The sequence below is a fragment of the Talpa occidentalis genome, unplaced genomic scaffold (genome assembly GCF_014898055.3).
Source record: "Talpa occidentalis isolate TD23 unplaced genomic scaffold, MPIMG_talOcc4v2.1 talOcc4.3, whole genome shotgun sequence".
NCBI classification, from domain to species: Eukaryota; Metazoa; Chordata; class Mammalia; order Eulipotyphla; family Talpidae; genus Talpa; species Talpa occidentalis.
The window spans coordinates 110,822,719-110,848,662 of record NW_023603184.1 but is presented as its reverse complement, the minus strand read 5'-3'; the positions used below and the strand labels follow the sequence as shown (position 1 = coordinate 110,848,662).

The 25,944-nt window shown below is 33.6% G+C and overlaps 1 long non-coding RNA gene across 3 annotated transcripts in view; it reads right to left on the bottom strand.

The window, feature by feature from the left end:
- The window catches only part of LOC119256002 (uncharacterized), a 104,316-nt gene that overhangs the window by 65,883 nt on the left and 12,489 nt on the right, over window positions 1-25,944 (bottom strand). For all 3 annotated transcript variants that reach the window (XR_005127603.2, XR_008553606.1, XR_008553605.1), the window contains exon 2: window positions 19,695-19,780. This is a non-coding gene — a long non-coding RNA (uncharacterized LOC119256002). The remainder of the gene's footprint in view (window positions 1-19,694; window positions 19,781-25,944) is intronic.

The window sequence follows — 25,944 nt, the reverse complement described above, 5'->3', positions numbered from 1 at the left end:
TCTGGTATTTGCTGCAGCATGGATGAAACTTGAGACACTAATTAGTGAAGTGAACTGGTCACAGAAAGATAAATACTGTACAATTCCACTTATAAGAAGTACTTAGAATGTTCAAATTCACAGAGAGAATGTAGAATGGTAGGTGTCATGGAAAGGGAGAAAAGGAGAGTGAAGAATTTTTTTAAAAAATGAGTTCAGTATGGGCCTCCCTGGTGGTGCAGGCGGTTGAGTGCAGTGCTGTGAAGCTATCCATAGCCTCTACAGTTCTGGTTCGATCCCCGCCGGCCGGGGAGACACCCACATAGCCAGGCAGACCTCGCCTGTCTTGCCTGCTGCTCCCCTCAGCAGTGTATTTCGGTCAGTCTGCCTGTTCTGTTCCCTGCTCTATCTCAGGTGAATCCTCTCACCCTCCCGCACATCTGGCCTGTACCCCAGTTCTTGTATAAAAATAAATAAATCTTAAAAAAATCCTTTAAAAGAAAAATGAGTTCAGTGTTTCAGTTGTTAAAGATGAGAAGAGTTCTGGTGATGGGTGGAGGTAAAAAATGCATGACAGTCTGAATGTACTTAATGCCACTGAACACAAAGCTTAAAAATGGCAAGATAGCAAATTTTATGCTATGCATATCTTACCTCAATTTGGATCAAGTTAACAGAATTGCTCTAACATAATAGGAAAATTACATTGATATTACCTTTAATTGAGCAATAAACAGTTCTTACATTTTACCAAGATTTTCGTTTTAACACTGGCATAGAGAAAGGCACTGAGAAATCTTCTCTGTAACTCATGACATTTACCTTCACAGTTCCATACTCGCCTTAGGTAAAAAAATTGAAATAATGAGGGTAAATGACTTTCTAAAATTTCAAAGTTCATAGATAACTATTTTATATTATTTTCTTGAACTTCTCTTTGTTCATACTATTTCTTTTGTGACTTTATTTGTAGAACACCAATTATATATTTGCATTTTTTCCATCCTCTTCTGCTTAAGACTTTAGTGACCAAAATTTTAAAAGCAAGCAGATGAAAAACATGATTCTCGAATTTTGAATCACAAAATAAACCTTCAGTTTCATCAATAATAAATCCTGCCTTTATCTTCATAATCACCAAGAACTGAATGAATAACTTGAAGTAAAAACCTGTGAAAACCCTGGACTTCTCAATTCTCATGTAAGTATTTCAATATTACTATCTACTTACAATGCATTAGCAAGTACTTTTATAACCATTACAGTATTCTAAGAACCTTATTAACATTAATGTTATAATGGTTGAGTCAACTCAATGAGATAGGTATTTTTCAATATTATTTTTCTTATTTTATAGATGAGGATTAAAGCAGAGTGAGATTAAGTAATTTACCCAATGCCCTACAGTCTGTTAAGTGATTCTACCTCCATCCTGTGCCATTTCCCCGTACAGTCACATGTCAATTTTGTGGATCTATCCACTATTAAACTCTTCACCATCTGGCCTAACTCAGAAATGAAGTTATGGGAGTGTTAGACAGTAACACTGTTTGAAGGATAAGCATTGTTCCAACTATTTTATTGTTCTTATTTTTATTTTTATTCTTATCCTGATTCAAATAAGAAACTGACTATTGTAAGTTGACCCTCTATAAAATAACCTTCACTACTGCGTTTGATGTCATGCTCTTTATTGGTCAGTGCTCTAAGAAATAGCCTCATAAACCAATCACTGTATTTGACATGGCAATCCTACTGAGGACATTCTCTACTATATTACTTTATCTTACATTATTAAGCATTGAGTAAAAAAATTCTTTTAAACTAACTAATAAAACATTTTTCCATTGATATTGTCCCCCTTTTCGGGAGTAATTTATAATTGACCACATCTCCCTTTTACTTTGGTTTTCAGGAAATAACACATGCAGCATAGTTAAATATGTATTTTAGAGTCAAATGTGTGGTCTAACATTAAAATGTTTACAAAACTTCAGTATTAAAATAATTTGCTATACTGTAGGTGAAATAGAACCCTCGTATTCTATAAGTGGGAATGCAGACTGGTCTAGTCCCTCTGGAAAACAGTGTGTAGGTTTCTACAGATGATTCAGCAATTTCATACCTAGTTATCTACCTAAAGAATATAAAATCACTAATCTGAAGGGCCATGTGCACTCCCCATGTTCACTGCAGCACTATTTATAATAGCCAAGCTATGGAAACAACCTAAGAGCTCTAGGACAGAGGAGTGGATTAGAAAAATATGGGACATATACACAATGTAATTCTATCCAGCTATTAAAAAAAAGATGAACTCCTGCCATTTGCAACAACGTGAATGGAATTAGAGGGGATTATGCTAAGTGAAGTAAGATAGAAGGAGAAAGACATTATCAGATGATTTCACTCATATGTGGAATATAGAGCGTAAAAAAATCCCCAAAGAAACTGACAAAACTAAAATAGACAAACACCAGAAATATGACAGCTGACTTGAGGCTACTAGAGAGGGAGTGAGAGCAATGGGAACAAAGGGGTAAAGGAATATGTGTGGTAATATAAATCTGAGGTGTAAACCTATTTCCCTAAGTCATACACAGTATTGTAAAGCAAGGCTACTTTAATAAAGAAAAAAAAATACAGTTCCATTGAAGTAGCTGTAATTTATATCATCCTCATTTGAATATACTCTTTTAAAAATTAAATATTAATCATTTTAATATTAAAAATTTTTCGATATAAAGGTATTGAAAACTTTTAAAAAGATAAATTAGATTTTCTTTTAACCAAGGGTGTAAACAATATCAAGCTGAACATTATTTTTTCATTTTCCAATTTATCAAGCTGAGATTTACAATGTCTCTAACGCATTTTTCTTGCTCACTTCTTGGTATAAACTTGTATAAATTAAGGGATCACCGAATTTGCTTAAGAAGCCCCTTTAAAATATCTTTATTTATTGTGAAATACAATTAAGATGAGAAGATGTATGTTTTTTAAATCTCCCTTTTAGGTGCTATTTCATGTCTAAATGAGATTTGATATTTTAGGTAGAGTCATTTTTATTTATTTTTATTGAGCTAACATTGGTTTACATAGTTATTTGTGTTTTAGAGGTATAGGCTCTCCCAGTTCAAGTGCTGTTGGTATACCGCACCCATCACCAAAGCACCCACAATCCATCCCCCGGTCCTTTGCTCTCCCTCCCCATTTTGTTCCCATCCTTCCTGCTTTGGTAGCTATGCTCTGGTAGCTATGGTTCTGTTATTAGCTTTCTAGGGTTTGTTGCTAGCTTGGCTTGATCTGATCCTTTGTTTGCCATTTGCAGAAACATGGATGAAACTGGAGGGGATTATACTAAGTGAAATAAATCAAAAGGAGCAACAAATTCCCGATGGTGTTGCTTATATGTAGACTATAGACCATTTTTCTCTTAAGTTTGGGAGCCAGGTGTAAAACATCCCATGTTCTTTATCTAGATACTACAAAAGCAAATCAATAGCACTCTGCTGTAAAACTTTATTTCCCTTCTGGAAAATTACCTTAAAGCATCAGGTCACCAAGCGGCAGAGGGAGAAAGCACAAATAAGAATCTACTACCAAGAAAATAAAGTTTCTTAGCAATCTGATTAGAAGATTCCAATTGGAACCAAACTTTTTTGTGGTAATCAGGTAAATTTTCCTACTAATTTCCTACTTCTTGACTTCTAATGGTAGTGTTGCAAAAAATTGTTATGAAATGGTAGCAGTGGGAGTGAGTCAGAATATCATGAAGCTAAATTTGGTTATAGCAGAAAAGAATATTTACAATTAAAATAGAATGCTAAACTAATTACTAATTACTTAATTAATTATCTAAGCAAGGCTCTTTCAGAGCTTTTAGCACTTCAAATTACTAATTCTAAATTATGATTATAAAAGAAGTAAAATTTGTAAGGTCATTATGGATTATTTCTGTGTTGCAGAGCAAGAATAAATGTTTTTTTTTTTTTTTTTTTTTTTTATAGAGGCATGTTTTATTTATTTATTTATTTGTTTGTTCATTTGTTTTGTTTATACATGCACTGGGTACAGTCAGAAGCGCGGGAGGGTGAGAGAATTCACCAGAGCCAGAGCGGGGAGCAGAACAGGCAGAAGGACCGAAGTACACTGCTGAGGGGAGCAGCGGGTGGCAGGAGAGGTCTGCGCACCATGTGGGACCCTCCTCCGGTGGCCGGGGAGCAGCCGGGAATCGAACCGGCGCCGCAGAGGCTGCGGGCAGCTTCGCAACCCAGCGCTCTACCGCTGCGCCACCGGGGAGGCCCAAGAATAAATGTTAAACTAAATCTAAATGTTCACAAAAATAAAATAAAAAATGTGACTTCTTGAAATTGTTAAGCAAAGGTCAAGACTATAAAAAATATTTACATGGCAGTGTTGCTACTCAGATGTAAAACAAATTCATAGCTGGAAGATGGTACTAGACTGTAAAGAAGGAAGGAAAGATTTGGCCAATTCACTGTTAATCATTAATATCAGCACATTAGCCTCTGGCTTTATAGAACTTTATGCGCAAATAAAAACTTTATAATTTTAAAGACACATTATCAAGATAAATGCCTAAAACTACATAAATATCTAAAATTGTTCTCCTGTAGCAAATAAGTCCATATCCCCTTTTATAATTGGTATAGTCCCCTTGTGTGAATATTCTATACTTTATTCATTGTACTGTAGATGAGAATTTGATTGGTTTCTAGTTTGAGGCTATTTTGTTTTTTAAAGATATTATTTATTTATACAAGAACCGGGGTATAGGCCAGATGTGCGGGAGGGTGAGAGGATTCACCAGAGACAGAGCCGGGAATGGAACAGGCAGACTGACTGAAATACACTGCTGAGGGGAGCAGCAGGCGAGACAGGATTGATCTGCTGCACCATGTGAGTTTCTCCCGGGCTGGCAGGGATCGAACCTGCACTGCAGAGGCTGTGGGCAGCTTTGCAGCGCTGCGCTCAACCACCTGCGCCACCAGGGAGGTCCTAGTTTGAGGCTATTTTAATAAAGGATGTAATGATTATTCCATGAAATGTGTTTGTTGTTGAATAAATGTATGCATTTTTATTGGAAATACAGGAATGGTTTGCTGGGCCATGGAGTATTATTTTCAACATTAGCAGTCACTCCAGTGTCTTAGATTTCTGGTTGTTTCATACTCTGCCAACATTTACCATTGTCAGTATTTGTTGTGCTAGTAGATGTTTAGTAGTCAATGTGAACTTTAAAAACCATAACTAAAATTATATCTCTTTTCTTCTCAAGTAGTTCCTCCAAGGTTTCTAATTTCACCTAGAATAAAATCCAATTGTGGTTTACAGACCACTGCATGGCCTAGCCCCTGCATATCTCTGATCTTATTTTATATCATAGTTTCCCTAATTGTTGATGTTCTATGCCACAGACTCTGTCTTTTGAAAATTACAAATTTTTCTCACTTTAGAACTTTTTATACTAGGTTTTTGATTTTAGATCTTTAGTTATTCAGTTTATTGAAATTTTATTCCATTGTTACAATGCTTTTTTAAAAATAGCTGATCATTTTGGCAAAAATAAGAAGACCCGACATGGTTGGAATGCTCACCTTGACTGGAATATAATATCAAAGTTAGGGAACAATGAAACTTTAAACATCACTATTTCATTTTCCCTTTGGATTTAGGTTTATGCTTTGCTGTCAGCAATGATCAATCAGAATGGTTTTTCTGAGCAAGGAGAAGAGAAAACTGTCTAGTGGCCATTTGGAGTCACTGGGGTGAAGAAGCACTAACATCGACTCAAGCCCACTTTCTGATTTGCAGAAATTTCTTTTCCAAACAGATCTAGGAGGAAAAGTACATTTTTCTTTGTGGAAAATGTATGCTTTAACCACAAACAGTTTAAATACTGTACACTGTAATTTACTGAGAAATGGAAAGCACATTTATCATTTCCAGAAATCCTTTCTCCTGAGCATGGTTTTTATAAATCATTCTTGTCATGCACTACGAAAGAACCATTGACTGTTTCCTTTTACTATTTTCTTTGTCAGTGTTCTGAAATCTTAACTGATTGTTTGCTAAAAGGAAAAGATTGACATGATCTTGCAACTTAGTCTTTTTTAAGCCCTGGTTTTACAGGATTTAAGGCAGTACTATTTATTTTGCTAGAAGCAGAATGATGATTGTAAAAATTTTAACTTTTATTTTGTGCTACTAAGAACTGATAAAGTGTTAAATAGAGAAATAGAGTCAAAACAAATATTAAATGAGCATGTTAGATACTAAGTTTGGAAACATCAATGTATTACTTTAGAGGCAATAAATAGTAATAAAATTGAAATAAAACAGTAATAGGTATTGCATTATATCAATTCTAATCTTTTTAGGCTCATTTGATTTAGTTGACTCACAATAATACTTATCAAATTATTTCATGTTTCTTTGAAAAATAGTCACATTAGTGAGAATGAATTCACACAGAAGGATGCTTGCTTAATTTGTCCCTTAAAATTACAAGGAAGAGAAATCCTACGAAATCACCTAAACATGACAAATTATCTGTAACGTAAACATCAAAAGAATATAAAAATATGAAGTGCTAGAAAAAAAAGGGCTATTCAAAAACACCTTTTTACTGACAAATAAAACTTCAAAACAACAGATTTTATAATAACAATTTAAAAGGAAAAACTCTTATTAATATTTTGTAGCTTTGGCAGTTAAGAATTTCAACAGAAATCTTGTTAAGATGATTGCTGGAGACTGTCAGCCATTTTCAGTGACCGATAATGAAGGCTTTCTATGATTTGCATATGCTGTGGATATTAGTATAAAATTCTCCCTAGGAAATATGCTACTAAAAAATGGATTAAATTCTTCAGTGCACAGAAAAGTTTAGATACATTACCAAGAGGACCATTTGAAATAAAAAATCTATGTTTGATGACTGCAGAAACAGTGTAGAGATGATAGTGCTGAGAAATTATTACTCCCAGACAACAATATAAAAAATTAGAAAAGCAGTGACTATAATTTTAATAACTAAAGTAATAAATATTTTTGATAAAATTTTGTTTATTCTTATATACCATTCATTCCATGATGGCGATATTTGGCTTATGTGAATATTAATTCTAATGCTCAGTTTTCAGTGAAAACATGTATTTACAATACCAGCAATTTTTATTTATTCGTTAATGATATGTATGTACTAACATTCCTACTACATAATAACTAGGTCTACTATATAAACTACCTAGTAAATAAAATATATTACAAAGTAAACAGAGAAATGCAAATTGAAAAAGGCTGAGATAAAATTGGTATAAAAATACTTTAAAATGTCAGCTTGCTAATTATCATGGCTTCTTAAAATTATTAATATTTTAAGAAATAAAATTAGTGCAATATATTCATCAGATGAAAGTTAATGTAAATCTATCTTATAAAATAGTCTTCATAATTTAAAAATCTTGAAGGGCTAATTAGATTGTCATTGTTTTCAGTTCTTAATGTACCTATTGAGGGGTACTTCTTAACAGAAGTGTCAGCTTCCATTTCTTAATTGCTTGCTTGCACTTGCATTATTATACTGTCTTTAAGCTTTAATTTATTTACAGAAATATTTTATAGCAGTTGTGCATTTCCTGAGAATAAATTTAAATTATATAGCGATATGCAAATTAATTTAATTGCTCACAAGTAAACTGTGAAGACTCAATATCCTGGCCCCTTGTAGTTTTCTGTTCCTCTCACCCCTCCAGCACTCTCTGACAACCAAATTATCTTTTAGATCTGTTTTATTGCCATGTTTTCTTTTGGTTATGGTCCTTGGTGGAGACCTTTTTGTTGCTTTAAGTAAATATTTATTTACAAAGATTCTTCTTGCCCACTGTTTGTAGCTACCATCTCAAAAATAATTACGAAATAGTCAGCTCCCATTTTCTTGTATTTAAAGGAGTGACTGAATTTTACAATGGAATAGGACTTTAGAGCTCACATATATTAATAAGCTCATTTCTATCAATATTGATTTCCTTCCAACAGGTTACTTTCAAATTCTTTCCTTCTTCAATTTACCAATACTTTGTCTACCATCTATCTACCCAAGAGCAGATTACTTTATTTCTAAGTCAGAAGAATGCTGTATTCAAAACATATTAGCTAATGACATTTCAAACATTTTCTGAGAATAATTTTGGCAAATATTTTCTCAGTGTAAAGTATGTGTTTTCCCAATATGTATCTTAAAAGGATGAAGGATGGAGATTTTTATATGATTTTTAAAAGAATCATTTTTTCCCACTGCACTATAATGTAGAAGGCATGTTTTTGAAAATAATTGGATAATAACAATAAGTTCATTACATATATCAGAATTTACAAGATATGGTAGGTAGCATTTATTTTCTTGTTTCTGGATTAGATATTTTACTTATTCCTGGAATCTTGACTTTATTATCTTATTTCTAATACCAAACACTGAGTGTCCTGACAAAAACATTTATCAGCAATGTGTTTGAAATATGAAACAGGTAGCATGAAAATTCACTATGAATTTAAGAGATGTTTTACAGAAGTTTTTTTTTTTTAAGATTCTATTTATTGTCTAGAGTGCCCTGTGCTAACTAAAAGTCCTGAAGTCAGAGAAACAATTACTGTGAGTGCTACTGAAAGAAAATTTGCCAGATGAGTCACTGCCCAATTGTGATGTCAGGTAGCTGATTACGTTTGTTCACATCTCTTCACTTTAAATGAGTGTTATGAACCAGATAGCTCTGAGAGGGCTTTATAGATTTAATACTTCAAGTGTTTCTCTATTTATACTTTTGAAAGGCTATCTTCAAATCCTAACAGGGTATTTATGAAATTATGCATAGCCTTTGCAAGGAACTTTTTTCAAATTTTATGATGAATTATGGCAAATTTTACCAAATCATATTCTGAAACTAGAATTTTCTATAAAGTGGAAGAAAGATGTAATTCTTAGAGCAGCTATTCAATAGAGATATTATAGCTTTGAAAGTAATAATAATAATAATGGCATGAATAAAAATAATGATAATATCATTATATCTTGGGCTGTACATACATTATTTCATTTGTATTACTCTGAGTTATGTACTGCCATTTTACAATAATGATTTTAAAGTTCTGAGAGAAAAATTTAAATAACTTGTTGAAGTTCACAAGAGCAGAAATCATAGAAGGGGAATTCAAATTGAGGTTTGTTTCTTCTAGAACCCACTCTCCTAACCACCTCACTAGACACATCACCGTGGAGATGTTCAAACCTAGTTCAAAAGATGATTTGGCAAGGATAAGCTAGAGAGGCTTCCAACATCAGCTGGATGTTTGAACCAAGTGAATTAAAACTTTCAAACCCTGAGAATCTGTGATTCTATGTTTATATCAAAAAGAAATGTATTTTTATGTACCTTTAAACTTCAGAAGGAGAATCGTGACTAGAGTTTCATCAAAGATGGATTTAAAATCACTTTTAATTTAAACACTAAAAAGGAATATAAAATAGCTTAGAAAATTTGATTCTAAAACAAATGTTCTTTTCAAATTGTGGGCTAAATTTAGTTAACGAAAAAAATGGTACAACTTCTATGAAAGATGTCTTGCTTCAGTTCCTTGTATTTCATCTAAATATTCAAGTCCCTTCTCCACTGGCCTCCCTGCCTGAAATTAATCTTGATATGCCAGCTATTGCTGTTCATGTCAGTAACAATATAAAGCCCCAGATTTCCTGGTCATTCCATCTTCAGCAAGATCTTGATATTTTTGACCTTTGAATCATTTCTTCACTTTTTTGCTTGGGTGGAAACTGGTCTCTCCAACAAAGACACTTCTTCCCTGCAGCCTTCTCAGATTGTGCCTGCTTCTTATTCCACAGAGTTGGATCTCAAGATGGGATCAGTGTTCTCTTTTTATGTTTCTACTTTCAGATCATTCTTTTTCTATGTTCTCTAAAACTCTGCATTCCATGCCAAACTGTACATTAATCCTTAATGCTGTTATGGACTGAATTACAGGACATCCCTATCACCAAATCCCTCTATGATTTTTTAAAAAAGATTTATTTATTTATGCATACAAGAACGGGTACACACTCTGTCTCTGGTGAATCCTCTCATCCTCCCACACGTCTGGCCTGTACCCTGGTTCCTGTATAAATAAATTAGATTAAAAAAAAAAAGGACCAGGCTGGTGGTGTGGGGGTGAGAGAACTCATCAGAGACAGAGTGGGGAGCAGAACAGGCAGATCTACTGAAATACACTGCTGAAGGGCGCAGTGGGTGAGACAGGAGAGGTCTGCTGGGCCATGTGGGTCACTTCCCTGTCTGGGGCTTGAACTTGTGCTGCAGTGGCTGCAGATAGCTTTATAGTGCTGAGACTTAACCCCTTGTGCCATCAAAGAGTGTCCTCCCTCTATGATTTTAGTCCCTAGTTCACAAGCACTTTCTCTAACATTGCACTGTGCCATTTTTAGTAAAGATGAAGCTACCAATATTGGTTTCTTAATTTTTTGCTCTCTTTTCCAGTGACTCCTCCTATACCTTATCTTAGCCACCTACAATCATTGTTAAGACTCCTCTCCCTCTTCTCCTGCCCTGGATCGCCTCTCCTTTTCTCCAGCCCCAGTTGCATCTGTATTATTTTTTACCTTATAAAAGAATATACCATTTATAATTTGTTATGTTTCTAATTGCTTGTTTCTCTCTTTTCCTCTTCCAAAGTAAATATGTAAGCTCTATCAACTTAGAAATCTTTATCATTTTGCTCACTGACTATAGGAGACATTGCTAGTTACTCCTCAAATCTGTTCTTTCTTTCCTGGAAACACAGCCTTCCTTGCTATTTGATCTATTCTGGTGGTTTGTTTCTGGCCGATGGAACGTGAAATGACATACCTCATTTTGAGGACTGGACTTTATGTTCTTTCTCTTCCCTCCTGTGCTATATGAACAGAGAAACCAGTCAAGGAGTCTGATACTCTCTACAAGAAAATGAGCCACAATATAGAAACAACTTGGGTTTCTGTATCAATTCCTGATGGTTGCTCACCATCTAATTGATCTGATTGGCTAACATTATCTCTTAGTTGGCACAGAAATAGAATTCTATTGTGTTAAGTCTTATAAATCACTGGCTGTTTGTTACAACTGTTAGTCTGTTCTAGATCATACGATGATATATTCCAAGCACCTGGGATTGCAACTGGAGCACCTATAGTTATTTTTTAACAGAAGGACAAAGGGATTGTTTACCAATACTTGTATACTAGAATTAAGCCTGTCAAAATCACTCACCTGCTCACCAAGTAATATTCAAGGCTAACAAAGCGTATACCTTAGCCAGAATCATTCTGTATTCTTATGATCTGTGCCAAGAAAGTGGTTGCCTGATTTGCATGATTTCCCTGGAGAACAGGATCTTACTCCAGCTATAACAGCAGAATAGAAAGACTAGTGAAGTACTCTGTGACTTAATCTATTCCAGACTAAGTTTGAAAATTAATAAGTTATTTCATGATGTCTAAAAACCTCTATTTAAAGCTTATAATATTTTTGCTTGACTGGGAAAAGACTAATTCAAATGACTACTTAATATTCTCACATTTAACCTTCTTACAGATTTTAGAAAATATTTAGTTAGCATGAACAGAGTCAAAACTCTTATTTTAATACTGACCATATGGTTATCTTAAATATTTGAGGTATATATATATATATATATATATATATATATATATATATAGTTTCCGTTCTAGGAATCTTTAAGATTCACCAATCATTTACAAAAAATGTCTCTTTTTCTTCACATATGGTCAAAAAAATGTAATGACTATGAATGACTATGAATGTAGAAATAAAAACTTTCTAGGGGGAAGCTAAATAAGATATAAAGGTAATGTATAAATTCAGAATGGACAGACTTTCTACCTGATTTCATGGGCATTATCAACTTGCCGTTAACAAATACTGTTATTTTAACAAATGAAATTATGTAATGCTGATAGCACAAACTATTTAATAATCCTACCTAGAAGTAGCATGAACACACACACAAATATGTAAAGAAACACTATCTTACTGACAGGGCTCTAGTAAATTAGTGAAGGAAGGAATATAATAGATATGTTATTATACATGCTAAGAATAACATTGTTGCTTTTCTATTGTTTGACATGTCTTTTTAAATTGGAAGAGGGTTCCTTAGTTTTGTAGTGAATGACTTGTAACAATAATGTAATCTAGATTGAAAATGGCATTTGTTTTCTATTTAAGTACTCAATTTGATCATATTTAGAGACATTTACCAGAGATCTGCAAATCACATTTTGATTTCCTAATTTACTCTTTTCTTCTACCACATGCTATATATTCTATGTATAATATAATACTGTACCATGTTAATGATTATATTACCATTAATTCTTGATTTATGTGTAACATGACTTCAAATTTCCTGTGTTCTTTCAGAATTACTGGTTTTATGTCTTTTGCATTATTCGTGTACTTGCAATTTTGAAGAGGCAAAATCTGAATAAATAGAGACATAGTTCTTCTTGCAAGTTAAAGTAGAAAACTATCTTAAAAAAGCTTCAATAAGAATTGATTGTGCTTGGAGTTGGTTATAGCTTTTTCAAGATTTTTCTTGTAAAGACTATTCAAATACACATCCGGTACTTTTTGAAACACTTTTTCTGTAAGAATATTTTTGAAGATTATATGAAAACTTGATGATTTAAGCATTCAAAACTTCTATAGTCTAGTAGTATATTTGAGAATTTCAAAAATAGTTTATAAATACTAATTTCTTTTATATTATACTTATAGTTACGTTTACTGTATTATTAACTGCATACTAGATTTGAACTCTTAAACACATCTCTGCTTCCTGTTATTTCTGTAAATTGTGATTTTAGGAAATGTTTAGTTATCCACATGGAGCATTTGATCTGCAAAGATTTAGAAAACGTACTGATCAGTTTTTCCATTGTGGACTTTAGTGTGACTTATCTGCGGGAACCCAAAACAATAGAATCTTGATCCAATTATAGAAAACATATTAGGACTGGATGAGCAAAGGGGCCTAATCTATCCTAGATGCAAGTTTAGTCATTATGAGAAAGAACTTTATGCACAAAATGAAGGTGGAGGTCCTTAATTTGGGGGAAATGCTTTAGCACCTTCATTTAAAAAAACAATCCCCTCAAGTCCAATGAGAAGTAGATCTGCCTCCTTGGTTAGTGTGTGCTTCTGAATAAATCCCAAGTGTATCTTTGACCTCAGCACAGTTTATTAAGAGCAGCTGGCAGCACAGATTTGGGCCCACATTCCCCTAATCTGCCTTCCAAATTTCTTCTTGCATTTTACTTGGTTGTATCCTGTGTGTTTTGATTTGGCATTTCAGCATTTGTCACTGATCCTATTTTAAAAATCAAGCTTGCTGTTGTTTTGGCTCAGGTACTTTAAAAACAAAAATGGAAAAGCAATGAACTATTCAGGAGGTCTTGGGAAATAAGGCAAAGCCAGCTGTTTCCTTTTAATAAGAACTGAATCTGGAACATGTCTTCAGCTCTGGTCTTGTATTCTGTCCACTGTCTCCTTTGGTATCTGAGCAAATATTATATCAATTGACTTAAGATGAGAAATAAAATCAAATTTCCTTTTCAAATTTCAGGAAAGTTCTTTGGGTAAAATGCAAAGATAGGAAGGGAGAAATTTATTTTAAATCTGTTAAACAAATTAAATGGTACAGAAGCCTAATCCTAGGAGAACTATTTGTTTTAAGGTAAGTCAATCTCTTTTCCCATTTGTACATTCCTTTTACAGTCTTTACTTCTCTACTTCAGATACTGCTGGGATAAGCTCCGTCGTTAACCTTTCTTAAATGTTCCTATTTTTAAAAACTTATTTGTTCTATGTACTAAACTTGTATTCTGTACTAATTAAACATGAATTAGCTAATCAACTAATTCATGTGAAGGTATTAAAGAAGAATAACTGAGGTGGCTTCCCTGGTGGTGCAGGGGTTAAAGTCTCAGCACTATAAAGCTATAGCCAGCCACTGAAGCATGAGTTCAATCCCAGCCAGGGAGCTAACTCACATGGTGCAGTAGATCTTTTCCTGTCTTGCCCGCTGCTCCCCTCAGCAGTGTATTTCAGTAGACATGCCTGTTCTGCTCCCCACTCTGTCTCTGGTGAATCCTCTCACCTCTCAGCACCTCTGGCCTACACCCCAGTTTTTGTATGCATAAATTAAATCTTAAAAAAAGAACTGATATATCATTGATACATTTATTCTAATCATAGAAATTTCTGGCTCCATGACAGGTCATTTCTCAGGGCTTTTTTTTTTTTTTTTTTGGTCAGAATGGGTCTTCTAATAATAGCTGCCAAATCACATTACATAGGCAAAAAATCCTATTTTGCTTACATGCAAATGAATGTAGATCTATTTTATTTTAGTATATTTTTACTTATGTGTACTTGCTATGTTCCTACATAAACTGAAGAGTATGTGTCTTAGTGAATTATGTAGGCTTTTTGGATTATGTGTTTTAATTAGTACTTATTAGGTACTGTTGGTTAAGGAGCCTGATTGATAAAAATAACTTATATGAAATAAATTCTGATATTCTTGATTAATTAATTCTTGCCTGGAGTCTTCCCTAAGCAGATATCCTAGGCTCATCATCAAAGGTAGGAAGGCACAAGATAGAGGATTAAATAGTATCCGCCTCAGCTGGTTTCCTGTGACTTTGCAACTCTTTTGGAGGACAGATTCGTTTTAGGAGATGGAATTCTGCTAGGGATACACAGACATCAAGAAGGTGATAGATTAAAAAGGGTAGGCTGGAAATTTAGACAAGGAACTCTAAAATGGGATGGCAACCCAACAGTCAAGTTATACAAATGTATCTGTGTTTTGCAAGTGCAATGATCAACTATGAATGTCTGTAAGTCACTTTTGTTACATCCTATTTTTATATTTACTCATAATAATCCCTGATAATTTCTTTCCATTTGCAGTTTTATAGTTTACAATGTGTGTTCATTTATAGAAGAAGGCCTAGCCAACAATTAGTTGTAAAAATCTGTTAAAGATAGAATCACAAATAATTATTCCAAGAGGGGAAGTGTGAGAGAGTGGGGAGCAAAGGGCAGAGATGTCCCATGGCCTGTGATGGAGGATTATTGGTGTGGTGTAGTAACATACATTTGAAGAGGTATGAACTAACAACCCTAAAACATACAGTGTTGTAAGCCAATAATACCTCAATAAAAAGTTAATTACAAAAAAGATTTGAAATTAACCATATTAGTAAAAGGTCAACTTGGAGGTAAATGGTTAATTTCTACTACTTTTTCAGTATTTGTTCTTTTAAGATACCATCATTTCTGCTCAGTATTGGACTCCTTCAATAACATTTCAGTAAATCTCAAAACATTCCTCTATTTATAGTTAATGAAACATTTTATTTTGATTACTAGCACCCCTTTCTTCTTTTCTGCCCTTGCTCCTCTGGTATTGATTAGATGAAGAAGGGGAAAAGATTTAGCCTTACAGCAATGACGTACAGCAAGTAGTTGTCTATATGCCCTTTGTTTGTTTATAACTCTTGCTCTTGGATGAGAACCACTCCTGTGGGTGGTTGTGAAATAGTTTGTCTAATGCTGTCTGTGGCTTCCATCTGTATGGCAGGCTTTCAAATGTTGGCACTCTTGTGGAATGCCTGATTGTTGTTCACAGGGCCTGATACTAGTAGCCTCCTAATACACAGACCTCTGATATGGGATAAATTAAACTCAATCTCTTTTTAGTGCCTTATTTCCTACAGCAGATATAATGCCCTACTTTGGGTATAGATCTATCCAGTGAGTATCCTCTTGGGGGAGGGGAAGCAAAATGGTTTTAAGTGTGCCACTTTCTCCTTTTGTCTAGCTGTGTTGTAGAGATCCTTGGGCATCCTTGTAACAGCACCCAATGGGAATGTAGGCCGTCTTCTTAGCACTTCATGCCTCTGATTTTCCACTTCTCTCCCGCCCCTTTCCTATATCCTATCTATATCTGGTGTGTTGCTTCTCAGATCAGCCACTTGCAGATAAGAGATGATTACAGTACTTACTTTAGTAGCAAGGGGAGACAATTTGGATACTCTCTCTTTTTTGTTTTTATTGGCAGAATGGAGTTGTAGGACCAGTTCAAAGGACTTACCTCAGCACACAAAGGAGACTAGGAATGACTGTTCCAACAGGTCACTTCCTGCTTGCTTCTAGTCCTTCTCTTACATTTCTACTTGGTAAAAGTCATCAAAGTAATTTGACCTCTGTCACTCATTTATTATGTTATGTAATTATATTAATTACTTGCATAAAGAGGTCTTGAAATAAACTACTGGTAAGAACACATATCAGAATCTACACTCCTGGAAAGAAGACTGCCGGCTCTTCCTGTTCACTGTTCTGTGGAATTGGTCAGTATGTTTTACAGAGGAATGAAGTGTTTTTATGAATGTGACAGATCTGCTAATAGAAATGAGTTAGAGAGATTTCACTGTAAACTTGGATATTTGAGTCATAAAGACACTTTATGATTAAACTCAAGATTGAATGACCTAACCCAAATTCTCCTGATAATTAGTCATACTGAGCACATAACATAATGTCTTTTAATTTAATTTGTATGGCTCTTTCAATTATAATATTTGTATTTATCAAAGTACAATCAGGAATATGGAAACCATTCTAGATATTTCAGATGGAACAAGTTTTAGAGAGAACAGGTTACATTAATCTTGGAAGATGAAAGGCAGTGAAGAGGGAGAGTGAAGCAATCCAGAGGTTAGCTATTACTGGGTGCTGCTCCCAGTCCCAGAGCTCATTACACTACTGGGGCCCATGTGGTGGGGACTAGGACCAGGAAACAGAAGCTGGGACCCCAGAGGGTAGATTTATTTGGTGGGAGCTACAGCCATGGAAAAGGTGTAGCCATTAGCAGAGTGGGAGGAATGGGGAGAGATAGAAAGAGAGAGATACCTGGTTACATTTTTTTTTTAAATTCTGTCCTTTATTCTTCTAACTGTGGCTTTCCATTTTTCAATTCTCACTTTCATGGAAATATATATAATAATCCTGATAGTGTTATTTCAGGAAATAATAGCTATTGACAAGAAAAAAAGGCCTATCTAATAACTTATTTCTAAAGAGGCATATATAAGGGTGAAAAGAAACAAACTCCCAGCAATATAGTACTTAATTATGATAAAATTATAAATATCATATTATTCACAACAGCCAAGACATAGAAACAACCAAAGTGTCTGTTGATGCATAAATGTGGTGTATGTACACACATATACAAACACAATGAAATATTTGGCGGTAAAAAGAAGGAAATCTTGTCATTTGCAACAACATAGATGGACCTTGAAGGAATTCCTGAAATGAGCCAGGAAGAGAAAGACAAGTACTATAAGATCTCACTTAAATGTGTACTCATAATAGCCAAACTCATGGAAACAGAGTAGAGTGATCATTGCTAGGGGCTGTAAACTGGGGGAATTGGGAGATGTTGGTCAGAGGGTATACTTACAATTGTAAGTAAATAAGTACTAGGGGAAATTACACAGATAGTAAATATTACACAGATAGTAAATGATAAAATGAGACATAGTTATTGTATCACTTTTTCCTTTTTACTCTAATGGTTACTTTTTACTGTAACTCTACCTCTTTGTCTATCATAGGAAAAAGAGAGGAATGAAGAGAAAGAAGAACAAGAAAGAGGAGAAAGGAAGGGTAGGTAGGCAAGGGGAATCATCAGAGAGAAAAAATATGAAGAGAATTGAAAAGCCACAGAAAATTTAGGCAGAAAAGCAAGGCTAGTAACTGTAATTATAAATTAAAATGTTGAAACATTACTATGCATAAAGCATTTTAATGGTCATCCTCTCCATTTTACTGAGAGAAAGGAAGATGGACTGGGAGGGTGAGTGGGAAAGACTATATCAAACAAATCCTCTCCTACTGCATCATTTTCCCTTAGGCTTGATTTTGTGCCAACAGAACAGGTGTCAGAGATGTTTAATCCTCTGAGCTGTTGGTATGTCCCCAATCCCATGTTTTTATGAATATTTCACAAAACTATTTTTCTTATGACTTAAACTCATCTACACTCAAGGGTCTACGTGTAGGCAGCAGAAGAAAGCATAAACAGAGAAAGTGTTTTCTCTTCTATGGAAGAACAAAATACTTAGATGTTGACCATAAATAGGAGAGAGAAACCAGATAATTCTAGTGTGCTTCAATTCTTTTTGTATATTAGTACCTGTCAGGGCTAGTCTAGCTGCTGCTTAGATCAGGTTGCTCTGTGTTAATTTCATCAGTGTCTGTTCATCACCTAGCCCTGGTCTCCAATTATGGTCAGGTAATTGTCACTAGTTATGCTCATTTTGAAAAAGGTATCTGTTAATAGTCCTGTAATTTGAAACAGGTCACTGACTTTTAATAAGGTTAGGGTTCTCCTTATTTTCTGCCTTTCATGCTTCTGCAATGTTTACTGAGGAAAATAGAGACCACCATTTAAGCAATTTATACCAAAGACACCCAGTATCATGACACAATTCAGGATGCGGTGGGAGACTGGCAGGTGCGCAAGGAGCAACAGAGAGGAGTAGTTGGCAGGGCCCATGTGTATCATCTTCTCAGTTTAGAAGCCCATATGGTGCTTCATAATGCTCTGCTCAATTGCCATATAGTTTTAGTCTACATCTTATTAAAAATAAACTCTATTAAGAAGAACATTTCAGATACATTATAAATTTCATATTTTAATTCACAAGAATCTTACAAGAGGAGCGTTTAATAAAGGCTGACCTTGAAAGATAAACTGAGACATCTACTTTTCAAATGGAAATATGAACTTATTTCTAAAAGAGGTTTCCACTATTTAAAAATTGCTAAATAAAAATCCCATGTCTTTGATTAATATGAAGTTAAAGTGCAATTTTAATGTTGCAAACAAAATATAACCATCTACCCCTGTCCACAATGGAGGCCTGTTCTCTTCCTTTTGTAGCTTGACGTAGAAAGGTGTGAGTAGAAAGGCATGAGTCCTAATTTTAGATACTGGGGATGACTGGAAATTATAGTCCCTGACCTTCAGATTATTGTTATTTGGTTTATTTAGTAAGACATAGCTACAAGAGCAAGTTGCTAGGGCTTATAAGTAATGGTCATCTATATTTTAGGGATTAATCTTATAGTTAGTAGAGTAATATGCTACTTAAAATTAATCATATAAATCTGTAAATTCTGTTTAGCTTTCAGGACAATTTTTTAAATTCTTAATAGATATAATTAAAATGAAATTGACTTCATTGCATCAGAGCTGTTCACAGTATGAACATTTCATATATTATTCAGTTACAAAGTATGATCTGGGTGGTCATTAATATCTACGTTAACTGTGCAAACCTAAGAGAGCCACCCTGTCCTCTGCTGCCATTCTTCATACCGCCCACTGCTTCCTGGATTTGTCACTTGAGGGAAATAGGGCAGCTGCCTCTAACAGACTTACTCAGAGCACACTCACGAAAACACAGATTCCTACAAAAGCCCAAGGAAAAAAGAGATATGGAAGCAATGCATATCAATGATAATTCCTACAAATGTACTCACCCTCCTGATTTCCTTTATCATTAGCTTGAAAATTCTGGCTTTGGGATCTGGAGACATATGCTTATTTTCATTCATATGACATCCCCCTAAAAGATAAATACATGGCTTTGGCAGAGAATTCAAAACAAATGTGGAAACTGAGAAACACCCAAGTTATTATCTTGACAACTGGGTTTTATATACTAGTTGGACATCTTCAAGAACCAAAGATTTATCATCCATTGACGTAAACCCATGGTGTAGAAATTCTAAAGCTATGCCCTGGAACTAAGAGATTTCTATTCCCAAAATAGGTATTGTTATGGTATTGCCTAATAGAATAACAATATGCTATAAAGGATAAAAATGAGATTCATAAGAATGAAAAATATGAAAAAATGACAACAATAACACTTGAAATACATCAATGTAATTCATTTTGTTTGAGCAAAATGAGGGAATGAAACTTCCAAATCAAATATTCTAGTGAATAGGTAGGAATAATGTGTGTATTATTTTAATGAGGTCATTATAATAAGCAGATAATTATGAAATTCAAATAAAATGGCACATGATAAATATAGTTAAATTATTTAGTTTTTCTTTTCTGATTCCAAAGTTATTTCAGGGTTATCATTTGGACCATAAATTAGTTCCACTCAGCAACTAATTAGCACAATTCCCAGTAAGTATTTACTGAAGAATAAATATGTAGAAGTAGATGCTAGTGTGATTCTGGTTAAAAGGATGAATGACTAACAAGTTACACAGTATATGTAGCATTTATCTGACCTATGAAAAAGCATAATTTGAACATTCTTTCAAACCTTTCCAGTGATTTTATAACCTTAAATTTATATAGTAAATCTACTTGGTAGTATTTCTGAAAATCTGGCTATTTCATTACTGTTAAAAAGTAACATGAACTAAAGTACATATGTAGATATAATCTGTCAAATAAAGAATCAAAATATATCCTTTTCTTGTTAAATTTAGCATAATTAAAAAAAACCAATCAACATAGTATTGGAAGACTTCGACACAGAAAATAGGTAAGAAAAGGAAATGAGACATCCAAATTAGAAAGGAATATGTAAAATTATCACTATTTGCTGATGACATGATAGTATACAAAACTATAATCATTCCATCAAGAAACTTAGAACTAATAAATTCGGTAAAGTTGCAGAATATAAAGAATACAAAGTTGCAGAATACAAAGTTGCAGAATACAAAATCTATACACAAAAATCTATTGTGTTAGTACACACAATGAACTATCAGAAGCAAATTAAGAAAATGCCATTTATAAGTACTCCTAAAAGAATAAAATAATTAGGAATAATTTTAACGCAGAAAGTGAAAGACCTATATGTTGAAAACCACACTGATGTAGAAATTAAAGATGACACAGTCAGAAAACATGGTGGAGTAAGCCAAGCGAGGAAAATATCTCACCAAGGACATCCACAAAACAGCTTAAGAGTCCAAGTATCTCCTATCAACTTATCACCTGAAGATGCTTGACTACCACTTGCACTACAGAAAGTAAGTGACCAAAAATCCCTCAGTGCAGCACAACTGGGGAACTGGGAGAGGGGGGCAGGAGCTGCAAATACAGCAGCAGCAGCAGCAGAATGCACAGTAGCTATGCAGCCAGTGGCTGTGCAGGAGTAGGGAACAGGGGGAGGAGGGTTTAGAGGGCATATGTTGCTAGAACAACTGTACAAATTGGGAAGGACCTTGAATCTTGGGAGCAAGAGACAGATGAATGGATTAAGAAAATGTGGTATATACGAACATATACACAGTGGAATACTTCTCTCTCTCTCTATATATATATATATAGATATATATCTATATATCTATATATATATATACACACACACACACACACATATGTGTACACACACACACACATATATATTAATCAAAACAATATGGCATACAGAAGTACACATAGATCACTGGAGCAGAATATATAGCCCAGAAAAAATGGATGCTTATATAGTCAATTAATTTACAACAAAAGGGGCAAGAATTAAACAATGGGGGACAGACAATCTCTTAAATAAATGGTGCTGGGAAAACTGAATAACCACATTTAAAGGGATGAAACCAGTCTATCATCTTATATCATACACAAAAAGTAATTTTAAAATGGATTAGCCTTAATAAAAGACTTGAAACCATTAAACTCCTAGAACAAAACATATGCAGTGACTTGACATGTCTTGGTGATGATTTTTTTAGATTTGCCACTAAAAGCAAAGGCAACAAAAGCAAAAATTACCAAGTGGTACACCAAACTGAAAAGCCCTACACAGCAAAGGAAATCATCAACAAAATGAAAAGGTAACCTCTCAAATAGGAGAAAATGAAAATTGTATGTCTGTGAAGGTGTTAATATTCAAAATACATGAAGAATTCATACAACTCAATAGCAAAAAATACTTGATTCAATTAAAAAATGGGTGAGGACCTGAATAGATATTTTATCCAAAGATATACAGATGACCAACAAATTCATGAAAAGATGTACACATTACTAATCATCAGGGAAGTGCAAATAAAAAGTATAATGATTTATCACCTCACACCAGTTAGAAAGGTTATTGTAAAAATGATAGGAAATAACAAGTTTTGGTGAGGATGTGAAGAAAAGAGAATCCTAGTACACTGCTGATGAGAATGTAAATTAGTGCAGTCACTATGGAGTCATTATGTCGGTTTCTAAAAAATTAAAAATAGAACTACCATATGGTCTAGAAATTCCACTTGTGGGTATTTATCCAAAGGACATAAAAACACGAATTTGAAAAGATATATGCACCCCCATGCTCATTACAGCATTATATACAATAGTCAAAATAGGAAACAACCTATTTTGTTTGATATATAAACAGTATATATAGATGGATGAATGGATAGGAAAGTATGATACACTCAGACACACAAAGACACACACAATTTTGATGATATTCAGTCATCTAAAACGAAGGAAATGGACCTTGAGGGCATTATCCTAAGAGAAATAAGTCGGACAGAGAATGACAACCATATGCTCTTACACATAGGTGGAATCTAAAAAGAAAACTGAAAGACACAAACAGACAAAAAACAAAGTTCAGTTACAGAAAACATATTGTTACAGAAAGGGTCATTGGGAGTGGGTGATACAGGTGAAAGGGGTCAAATGGTACACTTATAAAGTAAATAAATTTTTGGGATGTAATATACAACAAAGTGAATATAGTTATATTGAATATAGTTATATATAATATATATATTATAGTTATATATAATGAATATAGTTATATATAGTGAATATACTATATACTATATATAGTATATATAGTGAATATAGTTATATATAATAAATATTATATAGTTATATGTAATGTACAACATAGTATATATAGTAATACTGTATTATATATACATTTCTAATTTTATTGATTTGCCATTTACACAACTATATAATTTTGGTATTATAACTTCACACCTTTATATGTGCACATGCTATACTCACCCTCCACCAAAGCTCCAATATATATGAGAACGCTATTAAAGAGATGAGATCTTTAAAAGTTCTTAATATGAGAAAAAATTTGTAAACATATATGGTTATGAATTTCAACTAGGCTCATTATGGAAATCATTTTTCAATGTATACAAATATTGAATCATTATGTTATATACCTGAAACTAATGTTACATGACAATTATACCTCAATAAAAAAATCACAGAATATCTGTTAGCATATTTTGTCTATACATTTAGGGTTGCATTTTTGACTGTAAACTACATATTTCTCCTAAAATTATATAAGCTTAGATATTGTAAAATGAAAAATTTGAAAAGGCATGCCCAGTTTTAAAATAATCAAATAAAGCAATCTATTTTATAATTACATAAAATTGCTAAACTAGGTTAATTAAGATATTTTCAGTAACTATTTTTAAATCCCTTACCTAAAAACTCAGAAACTTGTTTTCATTTTGGTGTTTCAGACTTGGAAGTGATAGATTTATTAGTTGGAAAAGGAATTTTAATATCCATGATAGCTCTAAGCTAGTCATTTTTCTGTTCTAGTCCCATAAAATTTCATTTATAATGGTTAACTTGGGATTTTTAGACTTAATTACTATTTCCTTTTCTAACATGTGAAGTTATTAAAGTCAGAAGCAGACTGGTCTATAAATACTAATAATTAAGTTTAACAAAACTTTCAAATTTTTTCTTCTCTTTTTATTGCATCAGTAGTCCGCTATCCGTTAAATTAATGAAATATGAACAAATATAGACCTACTGGTCAGCCTCATATGGTTTTAAAAATAATTTACAAGTGTGATTGTTTTTCATAAACATTATTAGAAGTTGAGCCTCACAATAACAGTCTATGATTGGCAGGATAGCTTATCTTAGATCTAGACTTATCTTAACCTCTTTTGGCATCTTATACACAGTGAAGAAACTGCAATATAGATAAGATTACTAGCAAGGAGTAGTGTTAGCAATTGAACCAGTTATTGTGAATCTAAAACCCCATTACTGTAAATCCAAATCCAGTGCTCATTTTACTCTACCACCATGCTGTGCCAAATCCCTGCAATATAATCTGATTTGTCCAGGTAGATTAAGAGGTTGATATATATAAAATACTTATTTATCTTTAGATATAAATTCATCTTACATCTGTCATTTCTATATTTTACTCAATCAGTCACCAGCCATCCATCCCTTACTCCCTTCCTTGCCCTCCCACCCTTGCTCCCTTCCTTTTTTTCTGCTATTTAATTAGCAAACTATTGCAGTTCTATCAAGGTGCTTTGGGAATGGTAATGGGGAAGGCAGTAGGGTTTTCTTGCATGGAATAAGTATAACATAGAACCAAGTAATGAATATTCAGTATTTTATGAACCTTATGGTAAGGGGAAGGTCCTGTGTGTATTATACATACATATATATATACACACACACATATATACACATACATATAAACATATAACATACCAACCACACTGCAAATAGTCGTGTATCATTTTATTCTGTTAATTAAGAACATAATGAAATATACATGCACATTCATTGTATTTACTGAAAATACTTAAATGGATGAAGAATCTTATACCTTGACAAGATCAATGAGCGTGTGAAAAAATGTAAACCTGCAAGTCAAAATAACATTTCATTATTTTTGAATATGAAAAATAATGGCCATACTTAAAATCTCTCAAAATATGATTTGGTTACATCAGATCTTTTAAGAAGTGTTTGTTATATATCACTGTAATCAATTTAACAATTTGACAGGGTTTTGAAGTAGGAGAGATTAGTCCCTCACAAAATATCCTCCTGTTTTTGAATCTTTTGTCTCCCTCTTCATTTACCAAAGTCCCCTACTGAATTCCTGATTTCTTTCAAGAAAAGATTCATGTTAGCCTTTGTGGAACTATAGGTCAATGTCTTATTTTTCCAATTATTATTAGCATTTCTATATTTTTAAGTAATGCGTCAATGAGTTGCTTTCTCCTCAACATATCTTCAGGCATTATCTAGCATTTTGGAGGATACATTTGGAGGGAGGGAAATGACTTGGACATAGTTCACTAAACTCTCCATCTGCATAAAACTAACAATGAAACCAACAAATTACTTAATAGGTATTTTTTATATGTAGTTAATAAAAATGCACTTCATTGTCACTTACATACCCATGTACTGAAACTACTAATATTAGTTTAGGCTATATGATGAACTTGGCAACTCATTGTCTAGACATGTTCAACAATGGAGTAACACAGTATTTTTATTTTTCTTAGCAAAATGATGACTGATAGGTGAGCCATGATGTATACAAAAATGTTTTTGTTTTCTAGTCTACAAATGAATCAAATGTTTTCACAGATAATGTAAGACAAAAATATTATTTTTATTTTTTTACTTTGAATGCTAGCAAAGTTATACTTAAAAATGTTTCTTTTGGGGTAGAAACTCTCAGAACTTTAATATATAACTCTTGGACTATCTCTCAAAGTTCATTATTTGCTCTGGGTACTCAAAACAAAACTGTTCTTGCAGCTTGGGGAAGGACAAAGAAAATCCTGAAAGTACCTAAGTATTTGGGATAGCTGTGGAGCTTCTTTTCCATTGTACAGAATTGAAGTTCTATTAAGATAACTAGGGAAGTCACCATGAATAGACCACTTTTGTGGGACCTACCTCGACCTGATGATCTTGCTACAGAGAACCTTTAAAAACAGTGTG